Raw genomic sequence first — 27,512 nt, 5'->3', positions numbered from 1 at the left:
CCTGGGATCGGGACACAGTGGTTCATCTGCCAGTCCCGTGTATTGGTTGTATTGTGACCCTGTGCTGGTGTGTCCAGGGGTCTGACTTCTCCAGCTGACCATGTGACAGTGATGCCTCCCAGTCGGTGGGGTTGATGTGGAATAAACTTTGGTTCCCCTTAATTATAATTATAAATATAGGTTCTCCTCCTATAATTATAGACAATCCTTGCTTCAAATTAGAACGCAACTGAACAAGGAGAAATGAGTCTTTGTAAGTTTTACCTCGGTCAATGGCATCAAGTGTTTCTCTCAGCACTGTGTTCAACAAATAGAGGTGATCGAATTTTTCAACCGGTAGGGCCTCATCGGTCACTGACAATTCCTGGACATCATCACTGATTCTGTAAATATTAAACTGCTGGTTATGAACTGCAATTTTGAACTATACAGGTTTTCACTAAAAAGTATGTCCTACCTCCTGTTCCAATGAGCTTCCTCCTGAAATAAATCAAACATAAATCTGATTAGACTTGGACTTACTGTCCACATCCTGAATTTCATCCAAATCATTATAAGGTGTTGAAAATTCCCACTCACACACATGGACAATAGAGAACCACGGGGTAAATGACAGGGAAAGTTTCTGAATGTCAGACCATTACTAAGAGGATGAAACTTACAGGGAAGACAGGACAGGTTGTCCATTTTCATCTGGATATGATATCAGGGTGACAAGATGGAGGAATTTAAGATCAGTGATGGATTTAATTGTGAGAGGTGGGGGGTGAAGTACCGCTCTTTATGGGAAGAATTGTGGGAGATGAAATTCCAGATGGATTTTAATAAATCCCATAAGAAATTTAGTGAAGAGGAACTCGCTGCCACAGGAGTGGTTGAAGCGGAACAGCAGAGATTGAATGTAATGGGAAAACTGGATAAACACGTCAGCGACCATCCAGTTTGGGGCTCTGTTGCTGGGTGTGGTGAGTATGTGGGAGGAGAATTTTGAAGCAGGGAAATTGATAGAAGATGATGGACCGAATGGCCTGTTTCTGATGGAGACTGGACGAGATGTACCCCAGGCCACTGTGGGAGGAGATTGTTTCTGATGGAGAGCGGACGAGATGTACCCCAGGCCACTGTGGGAGGAGATTGTTTCTGATGGAGACCAGACGAGATGTACCCCAGGCCACTGTGGGAGGAGATTGTTTCTGATGGAGACCGGACGAGATGTACCCCAGGACACTGTGGGAGGAGATTGTTTCTGATGGAGACCGGACGAGATGTACCCCAGGCCACTGTGGGAGGAGATTGTTTCTGATGGAGACCGGACGAGATGTACCCCAGGCCACTGTGGGAGGAGATTGTTTCTGATGGAGACCGGACGAGATGTACCCCAGGCCACTGTGGGAGGAGATTGTTTCTCATGGAGACTGGATGAGATGTACCCCAGGCCACTGTGGGAGGAGATTGTTTCCGATGGAGACCTGACGAGATGTACCCCAGGCCACTGTGGGAGGAGATTGTTTCTCATGGAGACCGGACGAGATGTACCCCAGGCCACTGTGGGAGGAGATTGTTTCTGATGGAGACCGGACGAGATGTACCCCAGGCCACTGTGGGAGGAGATTGTTTCTGATGGAGACCGGACGAGATGTACCCCAGGCCACTGTGGGAGGAGATTGTTTCCGATGGAGACCTGACGAGATGTACCCCAGGCCACTGTGGGAGGAGATTGTTTCTGATGGAGACCGGACGAGATGTACCCCAGGCCACTGTGGGAGGAGATTGTTTCTCATGGAGACTGGACGAGATGTACCCCAGGCCACTGTGGGAGGAGATTGTTTCTGATGGAGACCGGATGAGATGTACCCCAGGCCGCTGTGGGAGGAGATTGTTTCTGATGGAGACCGGACGAGATGTACCCCAGGCCACTGTGGGAGGAGATTGTTTCTCATGGAGACTGGATGAGATGTACCCCAGGCCAGTGTGGGAGGAGATTGCTGAGCCTCTGGTGATTATCTTTGCATCATCAATGGGGACCAGAGGTTCCAGGGGATTGGAGGGATGCAGAGGTCATTCCCTTATTCAAGAAAGGGAGGAGAGATAGCCCAGAAAATTATAGACCAGTAAGTGTTACTTCAGTGGTTGGTAAGTTGATGGAGAAGATCCTGAGAGGCAGGATTTATGAACATTTGGACAGGCATAATATGATCAGGTTTAGTCAGCATGGCTTTGTCAAAGGCAGGTCGTTCCTTATGACCCTGATTGAATTTTTTGAGGATGTGACAAAACACATTGATGAACGTAGAACAGTCGATGTAGAGTATATGGATTTCAGCAAGGGATCCAAGGGGACATTGATTTGTTCAACCAGAATTGGCTTGTCCACAGAAGACAAAGTGTGGTTGTAGACAGGTCATATTCTGCATGGAGGTTGGTGACCAGTGGTGTGCCTCAGGGCTCTGTTGTGGGACCCCTTCTCTTTGTGATTATTATAAATGCCCTGGATGAGGAAATGGAGGGATGCGTTAGTAAATTTGCTGATGACACAAATGCTGGGGATGTTGTGGATAGTGTGGAGGGCTGTCAGAGTTTACAGCAGGACATCGATAGGATGAAAACTGGGCTGAGAAGTGGCAGTTTGGAGTTCAACCCAGATAAGTGTGAGGTGGTTCACTTGGTAGGTCAAATATGATGGCAGAATATGGTATTAATGGTAAGACTCTTGGCAGTGTGGAGGATCAATTGTCTGGTGAAAAACAGTTTACTGCCATTTGTAAATGCTGTGTCTAGGAGCGATGCATCTGTTTTCTGTCTTTGATTGCCCTGTCTGCATTGTATTCCGTGTCACGTGATTGTTATGGTAACTAGTCACGCGTGTGGGGTGTGGTAATAGTGAAGGGAATAAGTTACGTATTCGTGCTTTGTTCTGGGCAGTTTTGATCTGAGGACGGACAGATATCATATCATTTGTTAACCGCTTTGTTGCTGATTAATTTACGATTAATTACGCTGAAGTTTCATTGCTTCATGATTGTCTGTTGCAGATAAAGGATCGAATACAAATCTTCGACATTTTGGAAGGTGATTATTCGTGTGATTGACGTGTGCGTCATACAGGTCGAACAATCTGTGTGAGATCACCAGCAGCAGCAATTGATTTGTTAGAATTGGCCGCTGTGCTGTATTTATTTCAAATATACCACTGTTCATTTAGTGCCCTTTGACAGAAACAAATTGAAATGTAATCCCTCACCTTGAGAAATATCACACCGTCTTTTTGATCCATCTGTTCTTTTAACTTAGTGATTTCCTCCTGAATAATCCTTATATTCTCTTGGAGAGCTAGAAGATTTTTCTCCATTGTGTCGAGAATCCTCTTCTCTTCTTCTCTGATATCCCTGAGTAAGCTCTGCTCTTTCTCAGTGACAATCTGGCGCAGTTCAGCAAACTGGGATGTGATGTGGGTCTGAACGCTGTGTGACTGTTCCTGTCGAATGAAAAGTGAAGATTAATTTACTGTATTGCTGTGTGTATTTCCTGATGACATTAAGGAGACCATTTGGTCCATTAATGTCCATGCTAGCTCTGAAACATTCCCATCAACCCCATTCACTGACGTTTTCCTGAAATCTATTCTCCCCATTGACCCATTTACTCCCACCTGATTCACATACACCCTCCCCACCTTTACAGGGTTAACGGTAATTAGCCATTCATCCGGCATGCCCTTGGGATGTGTCGTAGTGTCTTGTGGTCACAGGGAGAGCATGCAAACTCCACACAGACAGCAACAGAGGTCAGGATCGAACGCTGGTCACTGGAGCTGCGATACTCGGCTATTCTGCATTAAAGGGAGCAAAACCCGACTGTAATATCAGAAATCCTGCTCAGGAAGCCTCACCCGAACTCCGGAAATCTTCTCTTTCTGTTGCTGCACCTTTTTCTGGAAGTCTGATTTCTTTTTTGTGAGAGAGTTTAAGGAAGATTTTATCTGATCCTGGAAGTCAGAGAGTGAAGGAAATAGAAACAAAGATGCATCAAAAGAAACAGGTGATCAAACCCGATTATCACACAAAATGCCGGAGGAACTCAGTGAGTCAGGCAGCATCTATTCAGGGGAAATAAACAGTCAGAATAAAAAGGTTGGGGACGAGAACCAGCTGACAGGTGACGGGTGAGACAACGTGAGGGGGGACGTGGGGGAAGGGTGATGAAGTGAGAAGCTGGGAGGGGACAGGTGGAAGAGGTAAAGGGCTGGAGAAGAGGGAATCTAATACAAGAGGACAATCGACCATGGAAGAAACGGGAGGAACTGGGCTGTTTGCGGCCCTGAATGGTGACGAGGGAGGAGGTTAGGAGTCAGGTGTAGCACTTGTCCCGCTTGCAGGTGTCAGTGCCAGGAGGGAGATCAGTGGGGAGGAGCGAGTGGATCAGGGCGATACAGTACGTGGACCGCGATCCGTATGGAGATCGGAGAGTTCGGGGTGCGGAGGTGGGCTGTGGGACGGAGAGATGCTAGAATCCCGTTGGAGATGGCGAAAGTTGCCGAGAGTGATGTGTTTGTTTTGGAGGCTCATGTGATATTATGTAGGACAAGAAAAGATGGGTTAAGTATCAAATTAACGTTAGATTACCTTGTAGATTTTAACAGCTTCTTTAATCGGCTTGAAGCGGTGCTCTCTGTGTTCCTGCGCGTCTCTACAGACCACACAGATCAGTGTCTTGTCCGTTTCACAAAACAGCTTCAGTTCTTCCTCATGTTCCTCGCAGTGACGTTTACTTTCCTTCCCTTTCGGATTCTGGTTTAGATTCCGAGCTTTTTCAGCCAGATTTGCTAAGGCCCGACTGGTCCTGAGGGTGCGGTCAGCAAACACCGCTCTACATTCCGGGCAGGAGTTTCTCTCCTCCCTTTCCCAATACCGTGTGATACAAGAGCGACAGAAGTTGTGTCCACACTCCAGTATAACCGGATCGGTGAAGAAATCCAGGCAGACGGGACAAATTACCTCCTCGGTCCAACTCTCGGCCGGTCCTTTCGAAGCCATGTTAACTCCCAGCACTTCCTGATTCAGAATGCTTTCACTTTCGGGGGAGCTGCTGATCCCCTGCAGTACCGCGATTGTCCACTACGTGCGCTGCAGACTCGGGGAATGAACATTACGTTGCCGTCTGTGCGAAGGAATTGTGGTATCTATATCAGGGAGGGATCAGAAACAGATTAAGCAGGTCAGAACAGAATGAAAACCGCCATGGACTGCCTAAGCCCGGCTATGAAAGGAGGAGTGTTGGGGATGGGGCTAGCAAACCCATCGTTTAAAAACCCAGTGTGACAGAAACGTCAACTGAATCTCCACAGGCCTCATCCCTGGGATCAGAAGGACCTTCCCCTGGAAGACGATTGAAGTCGTGTGGTGAAAGCAGAGGCCACAGGGCTGATCAACCCTAGGAGAACTGCTGGTGGCCGCCTGTGTCCCGATCGGCGTGATGGGCCGATCGACCCCCGGAGAGCTGCCGGTGGCCGCCAGTGTTCCGATCGGAGTGATGGGCCGATCAACCCCCGGAGAGCTGCCGGTGGCCGCCTGTGTCCCGATCGGCGTGATGGGCCGATCAACCCCCAGAGAGCTGCTGGTGGCCGCCTGTGTCCCGATCGGAGTGATGGGCCGATCAACCCTCGGAGAGCTGCCGGTGGCCGCCTGTGTTCCGATCGGAGTGATGGGCCGATCAACCCGCGGAGAGCTGCCGGTGGCCGCCTGTGTCCCGATCGGCGTGATGGGCCGATCAACCCCCAGAGAGCTGCTGGTGGCCGCCTGTGTCCCGATCGGAGTGATGGGCCGATCAACCCTCGGAGAGCTGCCGGTGGCCGCCTGTGTCCCGATCGGCGTGATGGGCCGATCAACCCTCAGAGAGCTGCCGGTGGCCGCCTGTGTCCCGATCGGCGTGATGGGCCGATCAACCCCCGGAGAGCTGCCGGTGGCCGCCTGTGTCCCGATCGGCGTGATGGGCCGATCAACCCCCAGAGAGCTGCCGGTGGCCGCCTGTGTCCCGATCGGCGTGATGGGCCGATCGACCCTCGGAGAGCTGCCGGTGGCCGCCTGTGTCCCGATCGGCGTGATGGGCCCATCAACCCTCAGAGAGCTGCTGGTGGCCGCCTGTGTCCCGATCGGCGTGATGGGCCGATCAACCCCCGGAGAGCTGCTGGTGGCCGCCTGTGTCCCGATCGGCGTGATGGGCCGATCAACCCTCAGAGAGCTGCTGGTGGCCGCCTGTGTCCCGATCGGCGTGATGGGCCGATCGACCCCCGGACAGCTGCCGGTGGCCACCTGTGTCCCGATCGGCGTGATGGGCCGATCAACCCTCGGAGAGCTGCTGGTGGCCGCCTGTGTCCCGATCGGAGTGATGGGCCGATCAACCCTCAGAGAGCTGCCGGTGGCCGCCTGTGTCCCGATCGGCGTGATGGGCCGATCAACCCTCAGAGAGCTGCTGGTGGCCGCCTGTGTCCCGATCGGCGTGATGGGCCGATCAACCCCCAGAGAGCTGCTGGTGGCCGCCTGTGTCCCGATCGGCGTGATGGGCCGATCAACCCTCGGAGAGCTGCCGGTGGCCGCCTGTGTCCCGATCGGCGTGATGGGCCGATCAACCCCCGGAGAGCTGCCGGTGGCCGCCTGTGTCCCGATCGGCGTGATGGGCCGATCAACCCTCGGAGAGCTGCTGGTGGCCGCCTGTGTCCCGATCGGCGTGATGGGCCGATCGACCCCCAGAGAGCTGCCGGTGGCCGCCTGTGTCCCGATCGGCGTGATGGGCCGATCGACCCTCGGAGAGCTGCCGGTGGCCGCCTGTGTCCCGATCGGCGTGATGGGCCCATCAACCCTCAGAGAGCTGCTGGTGGCCGCCTGTGTCCCGATCGGCGTGATGGGCCGATCAACCCCCGGAGAGCTGCTGGTGGCCGCCTGTGTCCCGATCGGCGTGATGGGCCGATCAACCCTCAGAGAGCTGCTGGTGGCCGCCTGTGTCCCGATCGGCGTGATGGGCCGATCGACCCCCGGACAGCTGCCGGTGGCCACCTGTGTCCCGATCGGCGTGATGGGCCGATCAACCCTCGGAGAGCTGCTGGTGGCCGCCTGTGTCCCGATCGGAGTGATGGGCCGATCAACCCTCAGAGAGCTGCCGGTGGCCGCCTGTGTCCCGATCGGCGTGATGGGCCGATCAACCCTCAGAGAGCTGCCGGTGGCCACCTGTGTCCCGATCGGAGTGATGGGCCGATCGACCCCCGGACAGCTGCTGGTGGCCGCCTGTGTCCCGATCGGAGTGATGGGCCGATCAACCCCCGGAGAGCTGCCGGTGGCCGCCTGTGTCCCGATCGGCGTGATGGGCCGATCAACCCTCAGAGAGCTGCTGGTGGCCGCCTGTATCCCGATCGGCGTGATGGGCCGATCAACCCCCAGAGAGCTGCTGGTGGCCGCCTGTGTCCCGATCGGCGTGATGGGCCGATCAACCCTCGGAGAGCTGCCGGTGGCCGCCTGTGTCCCGATCGGCGTGATGGGCCGATCGACCCTCGGAGAGCTGCCGGTGGCCGCCTGTGTCCCGATCGGCGTGATGGGCCGATCAACCCCCAGAGAGCTGCTGGTGGCCGCCTGTGTCCCGATCGGCGTGATGGGCCGATCAACCCTCGGAGAGCTGCCGGTGGCCGCCTGTGTCCCGATCGGCGTGATGGGCCGATCGACCCTCGGAGAGCTGCCGGTGGCCGCCTGTGTCCCGATCGGAGTGATGGGCCGATCAACCCCCAGAGAGCTGCTGGTGGCCACCTGTGTCCCGATCGGCGTGATGGGCCGATCGACCCTCGGAGAGCTGCTGGTGGCCGCCTGTGTCCCGATCGGCGTGATGGGCCGATCGACCCTCGGAGAGCTGCTGGTGGCCGCCTGTGTCCCGATCGGAGTGATGGGCCGATCAACCCCCAGAGAGCTGCTGGTGGCCGCCTGTGTCCCGATCGGAGTGATGGGCCGATCAACCCCCAGAGAGCTGCCGGTGGCCGCCTGTGTCCCGATCGGAGTGATGGGCCGATCAACCCTCGGAGAGCTGCCGGTGGCCGCCTGTGTCCCGATCGGCGTGATGGGCCGATCAACCCTCAGAGAGCTGCCGGTGGCCGCCTGTGTCCCGATCGGCGTGATGGGCCGATCAACCCCCGGAGAGCTGCCGGTGGCCGCCTGTGTCCCGATCGGCGTGATGGGCCGATCAACCCCCAGAGAGCTGCCGGTGGCCGCCTGTGTCCCGATCGGCGTGATGGGCCGATCGACCCCCGGAGAGCTGCTGGTGGCCGCCTGTGTCCCGATCGGCGTGATGGGCTGATCAACCCTCGGAGAGCTGCTGGTGGCCGCCTGTGTCCCGATCGGCGTGATGGGCCGATCAACCCCCGGAGAGCTGCTGGTGGCCGCCTGTGTCCCGATCGGCGTGATGGGCCGATCAACCCTCAGAGAGCTGCCGGTGGCCGCCTGTGTCCCGATCGGCGTGATGGGCCGATCAACCCTCGGAGAGCTGCCGGTGGCCGCCTGTGTCCCGATCGGCGTGATGGGCCGATCAACCCCCGGAGAGCTGCTGGTGGCCGCCTGTGTCCCGATCGGCGTGATGGGCCGATCAACCCTCAGAGAGCTGACGGTGGCCGCCTGTGTCCCGATCGGCGTGATGGGCCGATCAACCCCCGGAGAGCTGCTGGTGGCCGCCTGTGTCCCGATCGGCGTGATGGGCCGATCAACCCTCGGAGAGCTGCTGGTGGCCGCCTGTGTCCCGATCGGCGTGATGGGCCGATCAACCCCCAGAGAGCTGCTGGTGGCTGCCTGTGTCCCGATCGGCGTGATGGGCCGATCAACCCTCGGAGAGCTGCTGGTGGCCGCCTGTGTCCCGATCGGAGTGATGGGCCGATCAACCCTCGGAGAGCTGCTGGTGGCCGCCTGTGTCCCGATCGGCGTGATGGGCCGATCAACCCTCGGAGAGCTGCCGGTGGCCGCCTGTGTCCCGATCGGCGTGATGGGCCGATCAACCCTCGGAGAGCTGCTGGTGGCCGCCTGTGTCCCGATCGGCGTGATGGGCCGATCAACCCTCGGAGAGCTGCTGGTGGCCGCCTGTGTCCCGATCGGCGTGATGGGCCGATCAACCCTCAGAGAGCTGCCGGTGGCCGCCTGTGTCCCGATCGGCGTGATGGGCCGATCAACCCTCAGAGAGCTGCCGGTGGCCGCCTGTGTCCCGATCGGCGTGATGGGCCGATCAACCCTCGGAGAGCTGCTGGTGGCCGCCTGTGTCCCGATCGGCGTGATGGGCCGATCAACCCTCAGAGAGCTGCCGGTGGCCGCCTGTGTCCCGATCGGCGTGATGGGCCGATCAACCCTCGGAGAGCTGCTGGTGGCCGCCTGTGTCCCGATCGGCGTGATGGGCCGATCAACCCTCAGAGAGCTGCCGGTGGCCGCCTGTGTCCCGATCGGCGTGATGGGCCGATCAACCCTCAGAGAGCTGCCGGTGGCCGCCTGTGTCCCGATCGGCGTGATGGGCCGATCAACCCTCGGAGAGCTGCTGGTGGCCGCCTGTGTCCCGATCGGCGTGATGGGCCGATCAACCGTCGGAGAGCTGCTGGTGGCCGCCTGTGTCCCGATCGGCGTGATGGGACGATCAACCCTCGGAGAGCTGCCGGTGGCCGCCTGTGTCCCGATCGGCGTGATGGGCCGATCAATCCCCGGAGAGCTGCCGGTGGCCGCCTGTGTCCCGATCGGCGTGATGGGCCGATCAACCCCCGGAGAGCTGCCGGTGGCCGCGTGTGTCCCGATCGGCGTGATGGGCCGATCAACCCTCGGAGAGCTGCCGGTGGCCGCCTGTGTCCCGATCGGCGTGATGGGCCGATCAATCCCCAGAGAGCTGCTGGTGGCCGCCTGTGTCCCGATCGGAGTGATGGGCCGATCAACCCCCAGAGAGCTGCTGGTGGCCGCCTGTGTCCCGATCAGCGTGATGGGCCGATCAACCCTCAGAGAGCTGCTGGTGGCCGCCTGTGTCCCGATCGGCGTGATGGGCCGATCGACCCTCAGAGAGCTGCCGGTGGCCGTCTGTGTCCCGATCGGCGTGATGGGCCGATCGACCCTCGGAGAGCTGCCGGTGGCCGCCTGTGTCCCGATCGGCGTGATGGGCCGATCAACCCCCGGAGAGCTGCCGGTGGCCGACTGTGTCCCGATCGGCGTGATGGGCCCATCAACCCTCAGAGAGCTGCTGGTGGCCGCCTGTGTCCCGATCGGCGTGATGGGCCGATCAACCCCCGGAGAGCTGCTGGTGGCCGCCTGTGTCCCGATCGGCGTGATGGGCCGATCAACCCTCAGAGAGCTGCTGGTGGCCGCCTGTGTCCCGATCGGCGTGATGGGCCGATCGACCCCCGGACAGCTGCCGGTGGCCACCTGTGTCCCGATCGGCGTGATGGGCCGATCAACCCCTAGAGAGCTGCCGGTGGCCGCCTGTGTCCCGATCGGCGTGATGGGCCGATCGACCCTCGGAGAGCTGCTGGTGGCCGCCTGTGTCCCGATCGGAGTGATGGGCCGATCAACCCTCAGAGAGCTGCCGGTGGCCGCCTGTGTCCCGATCGGCGTGATGGGCCGATCAACCCTCAGAGAGCTGCCGGTGGCCACCTGTGTCCCGATCGGAGTGATGGGCCGATCGACCCCCGGACAGCTGCTGGTGGCCGCCTGTGTCCCGATCGGAGTGATGGGCCGATCAACCCTCAGAGAGCTGCTGGTGGCCGCCTGTGTCCCGATCGGCATGATGGGCCGATCGACCCCCGGACAGCTGCTGGTGGCCGCCTGTGTCCCGATCGGCGTGATGGGCCGATCAACCCTCGGAGAGCTGCTGGTGGCCACCTGTGTCCCGATCGGCGTGATGGGCCGATCAACCCCCGGAGAGCTGCTGGTGGCCACCTGTGTCCCGATCGGCGTGATGGGCCGATCAACCCTCAGAGAGCTGCTGGTGGCCGCCTGTGTCCCGATCGGCATGATGGGCCGATCAACCCTCAGAGAGCTGCTGGTGGCCGCCTGTGTCCCGATCGGCGTGATGGGCCGATCAACCCCCAGAGAGCTGCTGGTGGCCGCCTGTGTCCCGATCGGCGTGATGGGCCGATCAACCCTCAGAGAGCTGCTGGTGGCCGCCTGTGTCCCGATCGGCATGATGGGCCGATCGACCCCCGGACAGCTGCTGGTGGCCGCCTGTGTCCCGATCGGCGTGATGGGCCGATCAACCCTCGGAGAGCTGCTGGTGGCCACCTGTGTCCCGATCGGCGTGATGGGCCGATCAACCCCCGGAGAGCTGCTGGTGGCCACCTGTGTCCCGATCGGCGTGATGGGCCGATCAACCCTCAGAGAGCTGCTGGTGGCCGCCTGTGTCCCGATCGGCGTGATGGGCCGATCAACCCCCGGAGAGCTGCTGGTGGCCGCCTGTGTCCCGATCGGCGTGATGGGCCGATCGACCCTCAGAGAGCTGCTGCTGGCCGCCTGTGTCCCGATCGGCGTGATGGGACGATCAACCCTCAGAGAGCTGCTGCTGGCCGCCTGTGTCCCGATCGGCGTGATGGGACGATCAACCCCCGGAGAGCTGCTGGTGGCCGCCTGTGTCCCGATCGGCGTGATGGGCCGATCAACCCTCAGAGAGCTGCTGCTGGCCGCCTGTGTCCCGATCGGCGTGATGGGACGATCAACCCTCGGAGAGCTGCTGCTGGCCACCTGTGTCCCGATCGGCGTGATGGGCCGATCAACCCTCAGAGAGCTGCCGGTGGCCGCCTGTGTCCCGATCGGCGTGATGGGCCGATCAACCCTCGGAGAGCTGCTGGTGGCCGCCTGTGTCCCGATCGGAGTGATGGGCCGATCAACCCTCGGAGAGCTGCTGGTGGCCGCCTGTGTCCCGATCGGAGTGATGGGCCGATCAACCCCCGGAGAGCTGCCGGTGGCCGCCTGTGTCCCGATCGGCGTGATGGGCCGATCAACCCCCGGAGAGCTGCTGGTGGCCGCCTGTGTCCCGATCGGCGTGATGGGCCGATCAACCCCCGGAGAGCTGCCGGTGGCCGCCTGTGTCCCGATCGGCGTGATGGGCCGATCAACCCTCGGAGAGCTGCTGGTGGCCGCCTGTGTCCCGATCGGCGTGATGGGCCGATCAACCCCCGGAGAGCTGCTGGTGGCCGCCTGTGTCCCGATCGGCGTGATGGGACGATCAACCCCCGGAGAGCTGCCGGTGGCCGCCTGTGTCCCGATCGGAGTGATGGGCCGATCAACCCTCAGAGAGCTGCCGGTGGCCGCCTGTGTCCCGATCGGAGTGATGGGCCGATCAACCCTCAGAGAGCTGCTGGTGGCCGCCTGTGTCCCGATCGGCGTGATGGGCCGATCAACCCCCGGAGAGCTGCTGGTGGCCGCCTGTGTCCCGATCGGAGTGATGGGCTAAAGAAGGAGCATAACAGAAAAGAAGCCGGAGAGAAAAGCCTGGTTCAGTCTGAGGCCGGACTGAAAGGGGCAAGTTCTGAAAAAAGAGGCACAAGAGACTGCACCTGCTGGAATCTCAAGTAAGAAACATGATGACAGAGGAACTGAGTGGGTCGGGCAGCAACTGCGGAGAGGAATGTACAATCGACTTCCCGGGTCGAGATCCTTCATCTGGACTGTCTCAACCCGAAATGTCAATTTTCCATTTCCCTCCACAGACGCTGCCTGACGAGCTGTGTAACTCCAGCAGCTCGTTTTTACTTTTCTCCAGGTATAAAGAGAGTCAGGCTGGGGGGTGACACGATTGTTCAGTAAATATTTAAAACGATTATTAAATTAGTTCATACCATGCGAGTGGGGATGTGGAGGATATTGTGCAGTGAGGAGACAGATGCAGTGGTGCACTGAGATGCTCCCACAACGAATGCTCACACTGGGCCTGTATCAGAATGAGAGAAATAAGAGACAGACACAGTCTCGCAGGGCTGGGCCAGGAATGATGATTCCTCTGGCTGGAGTGCGTAGCCAAGTGCCACAGACTCAAAACCCGAGGTCATATTTGGGGGCTCGGCAGGAAAATAGTGATGCTGAGTGAATAACAGAATCAGTGAGGGGCCGAATGGCCACGTCAGCGCCTGCTGCTTATTTTCTAAATCACGAGTTGACCTTTGCGCCTTGTTCTCCCTTGGCCTTCAGCCTGTCGGATTGCACAGGGGAGCGGTGAGAGCTCCGGAGATCCATCAGCAGCCGCTGCGGTTATTTCATGCTCTTGCTATTTATCGCTGTTTCTCCGTATTTGCATTTGCACAGTTTGTTACCTTCAGCACTCTGGCTGATCTTTCATGACGCTGTTATAGTTTCTACTCCACAGAATTCTTTTTAGTATGTGCGCAGGAAAATGAATCTCGGTGCTGTATGCGGTGATTTATTTGTACTCCGATAATAAAATTTACTTTGAACTTTGAGCCTTGGGGAACTTGCTTTGATTCTGAGAACAAACTGTGACTGACATCTCTGGCTCCCGGCAGCAGCCCGACCTCAGACAGACTCACAGCCAATCAGAGAACAGCGCTGGAACAAACATGCTCTCATTGGCGGAGCGTGTCAGTGGGCGGGACGCCGAGCGCTCAGAATGGAACCGGAAGCGACTGGACCCGGTGAGAAGTCGGAGATCGGGAGCGGCACTTCGGGTAAAGTCTGCAACACCGGCCGGGGTCTTAATTCCTTCAGGTGGCAGAGGTGAGGAGACTGGGTGAGATTCCGTGAGATGTTTCAGCAAGACGGAGGGTGCCTGGTCTTTCCCCGCCGTGGATCGGAGCCGGTTGTCCGAAGCTGCCTCCCAGACCCGTCCCCTGTTGCTGGGAGACGGGAGATGCCCCGCAGTGGCTGCCGAAGGATCTCCCGAACTCTCACCGCATTTCTGTGCAATCTGACAGGCTGAAGCCCAAAGGGAAATATTGCACAGGTAAACTTGTGCTTTAGGAAATAAATATGATCGGTGTGGCCATTCGGCCCCTTGTGCCTACTCTGCCCTTCATTCAGCGCCACTTTCCCGCAGTGTTTCCGTCACCACTGTGGCCCTAAATTTGCCTTTTGAACTTAGAAACCTTGTGGAGAAAATTCCAAAAATTCACTGCACTCTGGGTGATGAAATTCCTGTGAGACTGTCTCAGTCAGACCACCTCTTATTTCTCTAATTTTGAGACAGTCCCAGCCTGTGTAATATCTCCGAGGACACAGCCACCCCCACCCCATCAGTCAATGTGGGAAACCTTCTCTTCATTCCCTGCATCCCGAAGGCGGACTCGGGGAGGGAGATCAGACCTGTGCACAGTGTTCCTTGTCCGCTCTCACCAGGACCCCATGTACAGTATCGTCAGCATCAACGACAGAATGAATGGCTTCCCGCTTGCAGAACAGGGGGAGCATCTCACTGTGGTGTGAACTTGCTGATGTATCTTCAGCCTGGATGACTGAGTAGTTCCCCTCCCTCACACAGAGCAGGTGAATAGCCTCTCCCCACGGTGAACTCACTGGCCTGTCTGTGGGTAGGCTGTGAGTGAATTCCTTCCCACACTGAGAGAAGGTGAATGGTATCTCCCCACGGTGAACTCACTGGCCTGTCTGTGGGTAGGCTGTGAGTGAATCCTTCCCACACTGAGAGAAGGAGAATGGTATTTCCCACGGTGAACTCACGGGTGTGTCTGTGGGTAGGCTGTGAGTGAATCCCTTCCCGCACTGAGAGAAGGAGAATGGTATCTCACCACGGTGAACTCACTGGTGTGTCTGTGGGTAGGGTGTGAGTGAATCCCTTCCCACACTGAGAGAAGGAGAATGATATCTCCCCACGGTGAACTCACTGGTGTGTCTGTGGGTAGGCTGTGAGTGAATCCCTTCCCACACTGAGAGAAGGATAATGATATCTCCCCACGGTGAACTCACTGGCCTGTCTGTGGGTAGGCTGTGAGTGAATCCTTCCGACACTGAGAGAAGGAGAATGATATCTCCCCACGGTGAACTCAGTGGCCTGTCTGCGGGTAGGCTGTGAGTGAATCCCTTCCCACACTGAGAGAAGGAGAATGGTATCTCCCCACGGTGAACTCACTGGCCTGTCTGCGGGTAGGCTGTGAGTGAATCCCTTCCCACACTGAGAGAAGGAGAATGATATCTCCCCACGGTGAACTCACTGGCCTGTCTGTGGGTAGGCTGTGAGAGAATCCCTTCCCACACTGAGAGAAGGAGAATGATATCTCCCCACGGTGAACTGACTGGCCTGTCTGTGGGTAGGCTGTGAGTGAATCTCTTCCCACACTGAGAGAAGGAGAATGATATCTGCCCACGGTGAACTCACTGGCCTGTCTGTGGGTAGGCTGCGAGTGAATCCCTTCCCACACTGAGAGAATGAGAATGATATCTCCCCACGGTGAACTCACTGGCCAGTCTGTGCGTAGGCTGTGAGTGAATCTCTTCCCACACTGAGAGAAGGAGAATGATATCTCCCCACGGTGAACTCACTGGCCTGTCTGTGGGTAGGCTGTGAGTGAATCTCTTCCCACACTGAGAGAAGGAGAATGATATCTCCCCACGGTGAACTCACTGGTGTGTCTGTGGGTAGGCTGTGAGTGAATCCCTTCCCACACTGAGAGAAGGAGAATGATATCTCCCCACGGTGAACTCACTGGCCAGTCTGTGGGTAGGCTGTGAGTGAATCCCTTCCCACACTGAGAGAAGGAGAATGATATCTCCCCACGGCGAACTCACTGGCCTGTCTGTGGGTAGGCTGTGAGTGAATCCCTTCCCACACTGAGAGAAGGAGAATGATATCTCCCCACGGTGAACTCACTGGCCTTCCTGTGGGTAGGCTGTGAGTGAATCCCTTCCCACACTGAGAGAAGGAGAATGGTATCTCCCCACGGTGAACTCAGTGGCCAGTCTGCGGGTAGGCTGTGAGTGAATCCCTTCCCACACTGAGAGAAGGAGAATGATATCTCCCCACGGTGAACTCACTGGCCTGTCTGTGGGTAGGCTGTGAGTGAATCTCTTCCCACACTGAGAGAAGGAGAATGATATCTCCCCACGGTGAACTCACTGGCCAGTCTGTGGGTAGGCTGTGAGTGAATCCCTTCCCACACTGAGAGAAGGAGAATGATATCTCCCCACGGCGAACTCACTGGCCTGTCTGTGGGTAGGCTGTGAGTGAATCCCTTCCCACACTGAGAGAAGGAGAATGATATCTCCCCACGGTGAACTCACTGGCCTTCCTGTGGGTAGGCTGTGAGTGAATCCCTTCCCACACTGAGAGAAGGAGAATGGTATCTCCCCACGGTGAACTCAGTGGCCAGTCTGCGGGTAGGCTGTGAGTGAATCCCTTCCCACACTGAGAGAAGGAGAATGATATCTCCCCACGGTGAACTCACTGGTGTGTCTGTGGGTAGGCTGTGAGTGAATCCCTTCCCACACTGAGAGAAGGAGAATGGTATTTCCCACGGTGAACTCACTGGTGTGTCTGTGGGTAGGCTGTGAGTGAATCCCTTCCCACACTGAGAGAAGGAGAATGGTATCTCACCACGGTGAACTCACTGGTGTGTCTGTGGGTAGGGTGTGAGTGAATCCCTTCCCACACTGAGAGAAGGAGAATGATATCTCCCCACGATGAACTCACTGGTGTGTCTGTGGGTAGGCTGTGAGTGAATCCCTTCCCACACTGAGAGAAGGAGAATGATATCTCCCCACGGTGAACTCACTGGCCTGTCTGTGGGTAGGCTGTGAGTGAATCCTTCCGACACTGAGAGAAGGAGAATGATATCTCCCCACGGTGAACTCAGTGGCCTGTCTGCGGGTAGGCTGTGAGTGAATCCCTTCCCACACTGAGAGAAGGAGAATGGTATCTCCCCACGGTGAACTCACTGGCCTGTCTGCGGGTAGGCTGTGAGTGAATCCCTTCCCACACTGAGAGAAGGAGAATGATATCTCCCCACGGTGAACTCACTGGCCTGTCTGTGGGTAGGCTGTGAGAGAATCCCTTCCCACACTGAGAGAAGGAGAATGATATCTCCCCACGGTGAACTGACTGGCCTGTCTGTGGGTAGGCTGTGAGTGAATCTCTTCCCACACTGAGAGAAGGAGAATGATATCTGCCCACGGTGAACTCACTGGCCTGTCTGTGGGTAGGCTGCGAGTGAATCCCTTCCCACACTGAGAGAATGAGAATGATATCTCCCCACGGTGAACTCACTGGCCAGTCTGTGCGTAGGCTGTGAGTGAATCTCTTCCCACACTGAGAGAAGGAGAATGATATCTCCCCACGGTGAACTCACTGGCCTGTCTGTGGGTAGGCTGTGAGTGAATCTCTTCCCACACTGAGAGAAGGAGAATGATATCTCCCCACGGTGAACTCACTGGTGTGTCTGTGGGTAGGCTGTGAGTGAATCCCTTCCCACACAGAGAGAAGGAGAATGATATCTCCCCACGGTGAACTCACTGGCCAGTCTGTGGGTAGGCTGTGAGTGAATCCCTTCCCACACTGAGAGAAGGAGAATGATATCTCCCCACGGCGAACTCACTGGCCTGTCTGTGGGTAGGCTGTGAGTGAATCCCTTCCCACACTGAGAGAAGGAGAATGATATCTCCCCACGGTGAACTCACTGGTGTGTCTGTGGGTAGGCTGTGAGTGAATCCCTTCCCACACTGAGAGAAGGAGAATGGTATCTCCCCACGGTGAACTCAGTGGCCAGTCTGCGGGTAGGCTGTGAGTGAATCCCTTCCCACACTGAGAGAAGGAGAATGATACCTCCCCACGGTGAACTCACTGGCCTGTCTGTGGGTAGGCTGTGAGTGAATCTCTTCCCACACTGAGAGAAGGAGAATGATATCTCCCCACGGTGAACTCACTGGTGTGTCTGTGGGTAGGCTGTGAGTGAATCCCTTCCCACACTGAGAGAAGGAGAATGATATCTCCCCACGGTGAACTCACTGGCCAGTCTGTGGGTAGGCTGTGAGTGAATCCCTTCCCACACTGAGAGAAGGAGAATGATATCTCCCCACGGCGAACTCACTGGCCTGTCTGTGGGTAGGCTGTGAGTGAATCCCTTCCCACACTGAGAGAAGGAGAATTATATCTCCCCACGGTGAACTCACTGGCCTTCCTGTGGGTAGGCTGTGAGTGAATCCCTTCCCACACTGAGAGAAGGAGAATGGTATCTCCCCACGGTGAACTCAGTGGCCAGTCTGCGGGTAGGCTGTGAGTGAATCCCTTCCCACACTGAGAGAAGGAGAATGATATCTCCCCACGGTGAACTCACTCGTGTGTCTGTGGGTAGGCTGTGAGTGAATCCCTTCCCACACCGAGAGAAGGAGAATGGTATCTCCCCACGGTGAACTCACTGGTGTGTCTGTGGGTAGGGTGTGAGTGAATCCCTTCCCATACTGAGAGAAGGAGAATGATATCTCCCCACGGTGAACTCACTGGTGTGTCTGTGGGTAGGCTGTGAGTGAATCCCTTCCCACACTGAGAGAAGCAGAATGATATCTCCCCACGGTGAACTCACTGGCCTGTCTGTGGGTAGGCTGTGAGAGAATCACTTCCCACACTGAGAGAAGGAGAATGATATCTCCCCACGGTGAACTCACTGGCCTGTCTGTGGGTAGGCTGTGAGTGAATCCCTTCCCACACTGAGAGAAGGAGAATGATATCTCCCCACGGTGAACTCACTGGCCAGTCTGTGGGTAGGCTGTGAGTGAATCCTTCCGACACTGAGAGAAGGAGAATGATATCTCCCCACGGTGAACTCAGTGGCCTGTCTGCGGGTAGGCTGTGAGTGAATCCCTTCCCACACTGAGAGAAGGAGAATGGTATCTCCCCACGGTGAACTCACTGGCCTGTCTGTGGGTAGGCTGTGAGAGAATCACTTCCCACACTGAGAGAAGGAGAATGATATCTCCCCACGGTGAACTCACTGGTGTGTCTGTGGGTAGGCTGTGAGTGAATCCCTTCCCACACTGAGAGAAGGAGAATGATATCTCCCCACGGTGAACTCACTGGCCAGTCTGTGGGTAGGCTGTGAGTGAATCCTTCCGACACTGAGAGAAGGAGAATGATATCTCCCCACGGTGAACTCAGTGGCCTGTCTGCGGGTAGGCTGTGAGTGAATCCCTTCCCACACTGAGAGAAGGAGAATGGTATCTCCCCACGGTGAACTCACTGGCCTGTCTGCGGGTAGGCTGTGAGTGAATCCCTTCCCACACTGAGAGAAGGAGAATGATATCTCCCCACGGTGAACTCACTGGCCTGTCTGTGGGTAGGCTGTGAGTGAATCCCTTCCCACACTGAGAGAAGGAGAATGATATCTCCCCACGGTGAACTCACTGGCCTTCCTGTGGGTAGGCTGTGAGTGAATCCCTTCCCACACTGAGAGAAGGAGAATGGTATCTCCCCACGGTGAACTCAGTGGCCAGTCTGCGGGTAGGCTGTGAGTGAATCCCTTCCCACACTGAGAGAAGGAGAATGATATCTCCCCACGGTGAACTCACTGGCCTGTCTGTGGGTAGGCTGTGAGTGAATCTCTTCCCACACTGAGAGAAGGAGAATGATATCTCCCCACGGCGAACTCACTGGCCTGTCTGTGGGTAGGCTGTGAGTGAATCCCTTCCCACACTGAGAGAAGGAGAATGATATCTCCCCACGGTGAACTCACTGGTGTGTCTGTGGGTAGGCTGTGAGTGAATCCCTTCCCACACTGAGAGAAGGAGAATGGTATCTCCCCACGGTGAACTCAGTGGCCAGTCTGCGGGTAGGCTGTGAGTGAATCCCTTCCCACACTGAGAGAAGGAGAATGATACCTCCCCACGGTGAACTCACTGGCCTGTCTGTGGGTAGGCTGTGAGTGAATCTCTTCCCACACTGAGAGAAGGAGAATGATATCTCCCCACGGTGAACTCACTGGTGTGTCTGTGGGTAGGCTGTGAGTGAATCCCTTCCCACACTGAGAGAAGGAGAATGATATCTCCCCACGGTGAACTCACTGGCCAGTCTGTGGGTAGGCTGTGAGTGAATCCCTTCCCACACTGAGAGAAGGAGAATGATATCTCCCCACGGCGAACTCACTGGCCTGTCTGTGGGTAGGCTGTGAGTGAATCCCTTCCCACACTGAGAGAAGGAGAATGATATCTCCCCACGGTGAACTCACTGGCCTTCCTGTGGGTAGGCTGTGAGTGAATCCCTTCCCACACTGAGAGAAGGAGAATGGTATCTCCCCACGGTGAACTCAGTGGCCAGTCTGCGGGTAGGCTGTGAGTGAATCCCTTCCCACACTGAGAGAAGGAGAATGATATCTCCCCACGGTGAACTCACTCGTGTGTCTGTGGGTAGGCTGTGAGTGAATCCCTTCCCACACCGAGAGAAGGAGAATGGTATCTCCCCACGGTGAACTCACTGGTGTGTCTGTGGGTAGGGTGTGAGTGAATCCCTTCCCATACTGAGAGAAGGAGAATGATATCTCCCCACGGTGAACTCACTGGTGTGTCTGTGGGTAGGCTGTGAGTGAATCCCTTCCCACACTGAGAGAAGCAGAATGATATCTCCCCACGGTGAACTCACTGGCCTGTCTGTGGGTAGGCTGTGAGAGAATCACTTCCCACACTGAGAGAAGGAGAATGATATCTCCCCACGGTGAACTCACTGGCCTGTCTGTGGGTAGGCTGTGAGTGAATCCCTTCCCACACTGAGAGAAGGAGAATGATATCTCCCCACGGTGAACTCACTGGCCAGTCTGTGGGTAGGCTGTGAGTGAATCCTTCCGACACTGAGAGAAGGAGAATGATATCTCCCCACGGTGAACTCAGTGGCCTGTCTGCGGGTAGGCTGTGAGTGAATCCCTTCCCACACTGAGAGAAGGAGAATGGTATCTCCCCACGGTGAACTCACTGGCCTGTCTGTGGGTAGGCTGTGAGAGAATCACTTCCCACACTGAGAGAAGGAGAATGATATCTCCCCACGGTGAACTCACTGGTGTGTCTGTGGGTAGGCTGTGAGTGAATCCCTTCCCACACTGAGAGAAGGAGAATGATATCTCCCCACGGTGAACTCACTGGCCAGTCTGTGGGTAGGCTGTGAGTGAATCCTTCCGACACTGAGAGAAGGAGAATGATATCTCCCCACGGTGAACTCAGTGGCCTGTCTGCGGGTAGGCTGTGAGTGAATCCCTTCCCACACTGAGAGAAGGAGAATGGTATCTCCCCACGGTGAACTCACTGGCCTGTCTGCGGGTAGGCTGTGAGTGAATCCCTTCCCACACTGAGAGAAGGAGAATGATATCTCCCCACGGTGAACTCACTGGCCTGTCTGTGGGTAGGCTGTGAGTGAATCCCTTCCCACACTGAGAGAAGGAGAATGATATCTCCCCACGGTGAACTCACTGGCCTTCCTGTGGGTAGGCTGTGAGTGAATCCCTTCCCACACTGAGAGAAGGAGAATGGTATCTCCCCACGGTGAACTCAGTGGCCAGTCTGCGGGTAGGCTGTGAGTGAATCCCTTCCCACACTGAGAGAAGGAGAATGATATCTCCCCACGGTGAACTCACTGGCCTGTCTGTGGGTAGGCTGTGAGTGAATCTCTTCCCACACTGAGAGAAGGAGAATGATATCTCCCCACGGTGAACTCACTGGTGTGTCTGTGGGTAGGCTGTGAGTGAATCCCTTCCCACACTGAGAGAAGGAGAATGATATCTCCCCACGGTGAACTCACTGGCCAGTCTGTGGGTAGGCTGTGAGTGAATCCCTTCCCACACTGAGAGAAGGAGAATGATATCTCCCCACGGCGAACTCACTGGCCTGTCTGTGGGTAGGCTGTGAGTGAATCCCTTCCCACACTGAGAGAAGGAGAATGATATCTCCCCACGGTGAACTCACTGGCCTTCCTGTGGGTAGGCTGTGAGTGAATCCCTTCCCACACTGAGAGAAGGAGAATGGTATCTCCCCACGGTGAACTCAGTGGCCAGTCTGCGGGTAGGCTGTGAGTGAATCCCTTCCCACACTGAGAGAAGGAGAATGATATCTCCCCACGGTGAACTCACTGGTGTGTCTGTGGGTAGGCTGTGAGTGAATCCCTTCCCACACTGAGAGAAGGAGAATGGTATTTCCCACGGTGAACTCACTGGTGTGTCTGTGGGTAGGCTGTGAGTGAATCCCTTCCCACACTGAGAGAAGGAGAATGGTATCTCACCACGGTGAACTCACTGGTGTGTCTGTGGGTAGGGTGTGAGTGAATCCCTTCCCACACTGAGAGAAGGAGAATGATATCTCCCCACGGTGAACTCACTGGTGTGTCTGTGGGTAGGCTGTGAGTGAATCCCTTCCCACACTGAGAGAAGGAGAATGATATCTCCCCACGGTGAACTCACTGGCCTGTCTGTGGGTAGGCTGTGAGTGAATCCTTCCGACACTGAGAGAAGGAGAATGATATCTCCCCACGGTGAACTCAGTGGCCTGTCTGCGGGTAGGCTGTGAGTGAATCCCTTCCCACACTGAGAGAAGGAGAATGGTATCTCCCCACGGTGAACTCACTGGTGTGTCTGTGGGTAGGCTGTGAGTGAATCCCTTCCCACACAGAGAGAAGGAGAATGATATCTCCCCACGGTGAACTCACTGGCCAGTCTGTGGGTAGGCTGTGAGTGAATCCCTTCCCACACTGAGAGAAGGAGAATGATATCTCCCCACGGCGAACTCACTGGCCTGTCTGTGGGTAGGCTGTGAGTGAATCCCTTCCCACACTGAGAGAAGGAGAATGATATCTCCCCACGGTGAACTCACTGGTGTGTCTGTGGGTAGGCTGTGAGTGAATCCCTTCCCACACTGAGAGAAGGAGAATGGTATCTCCCCACGGTGAACTCAGTGGCCAGTCTGCGGGTAGGCTGTGAGTGAATCCCTTCCCACACTGAGAGAAGGAGAATGATACCTCCCCACGGTGAACTCACTGGCCTGTCTGTGGGTAGGCTGTGAGTGAATCTCTTCCCACACTGAGAGAAGGAGAATGATATCTCCCCACGGTGAACTCACTGGTGTGTCTGTGGGTAGGCTGTGAGTGAATCCCTTCCCACACTGAGAGAAGGAGAATGATATCTCCCCACGGTGAACTCACTGGCCAGTCTGTGGGTAGGCTGTGAGTGAATCCCTTCCCACACTGAGAGAAGGAGAATGATATCTCCCCACGGCGAACTCACTGGCCTGTCTGTGGGTAGGCTGTGAGTGAATCCCTTCCCACACTGAGAGAAGGAGAATGATATCTCCCCACGGTGAACTCACTGGCCTTCCTGTGGCTAGGCTGTGAGTGAATCCCTTCCCACACTGAGAGAAGGAGAATGGTATCTCCCCACGGTGAACTCAGTGGCCAGTCTGCGGGTAGGCTGTGAGTGAATCCCTTCCCACACTGAGAGAAGGAGAATGATATCTCCCCACGGTGAACTCACTGGTGTGTCTGTGGGTAGGCTGTGAGTGAATCCCTTCCCACACCGAGAGAAGGAGAATGGTATCTCCCCACGGTGAACTCACTGGTGTGTCTGTGGGTAGGGTGTGAGTGAATCCCTTCCCATACTGAGAGAAGGAGAATGATATCTCCCCACGGTGAACTCACTGGTGTGTCTGTGGGTAGGCTGTGAGTGAATCCCTTCCCACACTGAGAGAAGCAGAATGATATCTCCCCACGGTGAACTCACTGGCCTGTCTGTGGGTAGGCTGTGAGAGAATCACTTCCCACACTGAGAGAAGGAGAATGATATCTCCCCACGGTGAACTCACTGGCCTGTCTGTGGGTAGGCTGTGAGTGAATCCCTTCCCACACTGAGAGAAGGAGAATGATATCTCCCCACGGTGAACTCACTGGCCAGTCTGTGGGTAGGCTGTGAGTGAATCCTTCCGACACTGAGAGAAGGAGAATGATATCTCCCCACGGTGAACTCAGTGGCCTGTCTGCGGGTAGGCTGTGAGTGAATCCCTTCCCACACTGAGAGAAGGAGAATGGTATTTCCCACGGTGAACTCACTGGTGTGTCTGTGGGTAGGCTGTGAGTGAATCCCTTCCCACACTGAGAGAAGGAGAATGGTATCTCACCACGGTGAACTCACTGGTGTGTCTGTGGGTAGGCTGTGAGTGAATCCCTTCCCACACTGAGAGAAGGAGAATGATATCTCCCCACGGTGAACTCACTGGTGTGTCTGTGGGTAGGCTGTGAGTGAATCCCTTCCCACACTGAGAGAAGGAGAATGGTATCTCCCCACGGTGAACTCAGTGGCCAGTCTGCGGGTAGGCTGTGAGTGAATCCCTTCCCACACTGAGAGAAGGAGAATGATACCTCCCCACGGTGAACTCACTGGCCTGTCTGTGGGTAGGCTGTGAGTGAATCTCTTCCCACACTGAGAGAAGGAGAATGATATCTCCCCACGGTGAACTCACTGGTGTGTCTGTGGGTAGGCTGTGAGTGAATCCCTTCCCACACTGAGAGAAGGAGAATGATATCTCCCCACGGTGAACTCACTGGCCAGTCTGTGGGTAGGCTGTGAGTGAATCCCTTCCCACACTGAGAGAAGGAGAATGATATCTCCCCACGGCGAACTCACTGGCCTGTCTGTGGGTAGGCTGTGAGTGAATCCCTTCCCACACTGAGAGAAGGAGAATGATATCTCCCCACGGTGAACTCACTGGCCTTCCTGTGGGTAGGCTGTGAGTGAATCCCTTCCCACACTGAGAGAAGGAGAATGGTATCTCCCCACGGTGAACTCAGTGGCCAGTCTGCGGGTAGGCTGTGAGTGAATCCCTTCCCACACTGAGAGAAGGAGAATGATATCTCCCCACGGTGAACTCACTCGTGTGTCTGTGGGTAGGCTGTGAGTGAATCCCTTCCCACACCGAGAGAAGGAGAATGGTATCTCCCCACGGTGAACTCACTGGTGTGTCTGTGGGTAGGGTGTGAGTGAATCCCTTCCCATACTGAGAGAAGGAGAATGATATCTCCCCACGGTGAACTCACTGGTGTGTCTGTGGGTAGGCTGTGAGTGAATCCCTTCCCACACTGAGAGAAGCAGAATGATATCTCCCCACGGTGAACTCACTGGCCTGTCTGTGGGTAGGCTGTGAGAGAATCACTTCCCACACTGAGAGAAGGAGAATGATATCTCCCCACGGTGAACTCACTGGCCTGTCTGTGGGTAGGCTGTGAGTGAATCCCTTCCCACACTGAGAGAAGGAGAATGATATCTCCCCACGGTGAACTCACTGGCCAGTCTGTGGGTAGGCTGTGAGTGAATCCTTCCGACACTGAGAGAAGGAGAATGATATCTCCCCACGGTGAACTCAGTGGCCTGTCTGCGGGTAGGCTGTGAGTGAATCCCTTCCCACACTGAGAGAAGGAGAATGGTATCTCCCCACGGTGAACTCACTGGCCTGTCTGTGGGTAGGCTGTGAGAGAATCACTTCCCACACTGAGAGAAGGAGAATGATATCTCCCCACGGTGAACTCACTGGTGTGTCTGTGGGTAGGCTGTGAGTGAATCCCTTCCCACACTGAGAGAAGGAGAATGATATCTCCCCACGGTGAACTCACTGGCCAGTCTGTGGGTAGGCTGTGAGTGAATCCTTCCGACACTGAGAGAAGGAGAATGATATCTCCCCACGGTGAACTCAGTGGCCTGTCTGCGGGTAGGCTGTGAGTGAATCCCTTCCCACACTGAGAGAAGGAGAATGGTATCTCCCCACGGTGAACTCACTGGCCTGTCTGCGGGTAGGCTGTGAGTGAATCCCTTCCCACACTGAGAGAAGGAGAATGATATCTCCCCACGGTGAACTCACTGGCCTGTCTGTGGGTAGGCTGTGAGTGAATCCCTTCCCACACTGAGAGAAGGAGAATGATATCTCCCCACGGTGAACTCACTGGCCTTCCTGTGGGTAGGCTGTGAGTGAATCCCTTCCCACACTGAGAGAAGGAGAATGGTATCTCCCCACGGTGAACTCAGTGGCCAGTCTGCGGGTAGGCTGTGAGTGAATCTCTTCCCACACTGAGAGAAGGAGAATGATATCTCCCCACGGTGAACTCACTGGTGTGTCTGTGGGTAGGCTGTGAGTGAATCCCTTCCCACACTGAGAGAAGGAGAATGATATCTCCCCACGGTGAACTCACTGGCCAGTCTGTGGGTAGGCTGTGAGTGAATCCCTTCCCACACTGAGAGAAGGAGAATGATATCTCCCCACGGCGAACTCACTGGCCTGTCTGTGGGTAGGCTGTGAGTGAATCCCTTCCCACACTGAGAGAAGGAGAATGATATCTCCCCACGGTGAACTCACTGGCCTTCCTGTGGGTAGGCTGTGAGTGAATCCCTTCCCACACTGAGAGAAGGAGAATGGTATCTCCCCACGGTGAACTCAGTGGCCAGTCTGCGGGTAGGCTGTGAGTGAATCCCTTCCCACACTGAGAGAAGGAGAATGATATCTCCCCACGGTGAACTCACTGGTGTGTCTGTGGGTAGGCTGTGAGTGAATCCCTTCCCACACTGAGAGAAGGAGAATGGTATTTCCCACGGTGAACTCACTGGTGTGTCTGTGGGTAGGCTGTGAGTGAATCCCTTCCCACACTGAGAGAAGGAGAATGGTATCTCACCACGGTGAACTCACTGGTGTGTCTGTGGGTAGGGTGTGAGTGAATCCCTTCCCACACTGAGAGAAGGAGAATGATATCTCCCCACGGTGAACTCACTGGTGTGTCTGTGGGTAGGCTGTGAGTGAATCCCTTCCCACACTGAGAGAAGGAGAATGATATCTCCCCACGGTGAACTCACTGGCCTGTCTGTGGGTAGGCTGTGAGTGAATCCTTCCGACACTGAGAGAAGGAGAATGATATCTCCCCACGGTGAACTCAGTGGCCTGTCTGCGGGTAGGCTGTGAGTGAATCCCTTCCCACACTGAGAGAAGGAGAATGGTATCTCCCCACGGTGAACTCACTGGTGTGTCTGTGGGTAGGCTGTGAGTGAATCCCTTCCCACACAGAGAGAAGGAGAATGATATCTCCCCACGGTGAACTCACTGGCCAGTCTGTGGGTAGGCTGTGAGTGAATCCCTTCCCACACTGAGAGAAGGAGAATGATATCTCCCCACGGCGAACTCACTGGCCTGTCTGTGGGTAGGCTGTGAGTGAATCCCTTCCCACACTGAGAGAAGGAGAATGATATCTCCCCACGGTGAACTCACTGGTGTGTCTGTGGGTAGGCTGTGAGTGAATCCCTTCCCACACTGAGAGAAGGAGAATGGTATCTCCCCACGGTGAACTCAGTGGCCAGTCTGCGGGTAGGCTGTGAGTGAATCCCTTCCCACACTGAGAGAAGGAGAATGATACCTCCCCACGGTGAACTCACTGGCCTGTCTGTGGGTAGGCTGTGAGTGAATCTCTTCCCACACTGAGAGAAGGAGAATGATATCTCCCCACGGTGAACTCACTGGTGTGTCTGTGGGTAGGCTGTGAGTGAATCCCTTCCCACACTGAGAGAAGGAGAATGATATCTC

This window comes from Hemitrygon akajei, unplaced genomic scaffold (assembly GCF_048418815.1).
Source record: "Hemitrygon akajei unplaced genomic scaffold, sHemAka1.3 Scf000034, whole genome shotgun sequence".
Lineage (NCBI taxonomy): Eukaryota > Metazoa > Chordata > Chondrichthyes > Myliobatiformes > Dasyatidae > Hemitrygon > Hemitrygon akajei.
The sequence above is the reverse complement of the archived record's forward strand: the minus strand, read 5'-3'. Positions refer to the sequence as shown.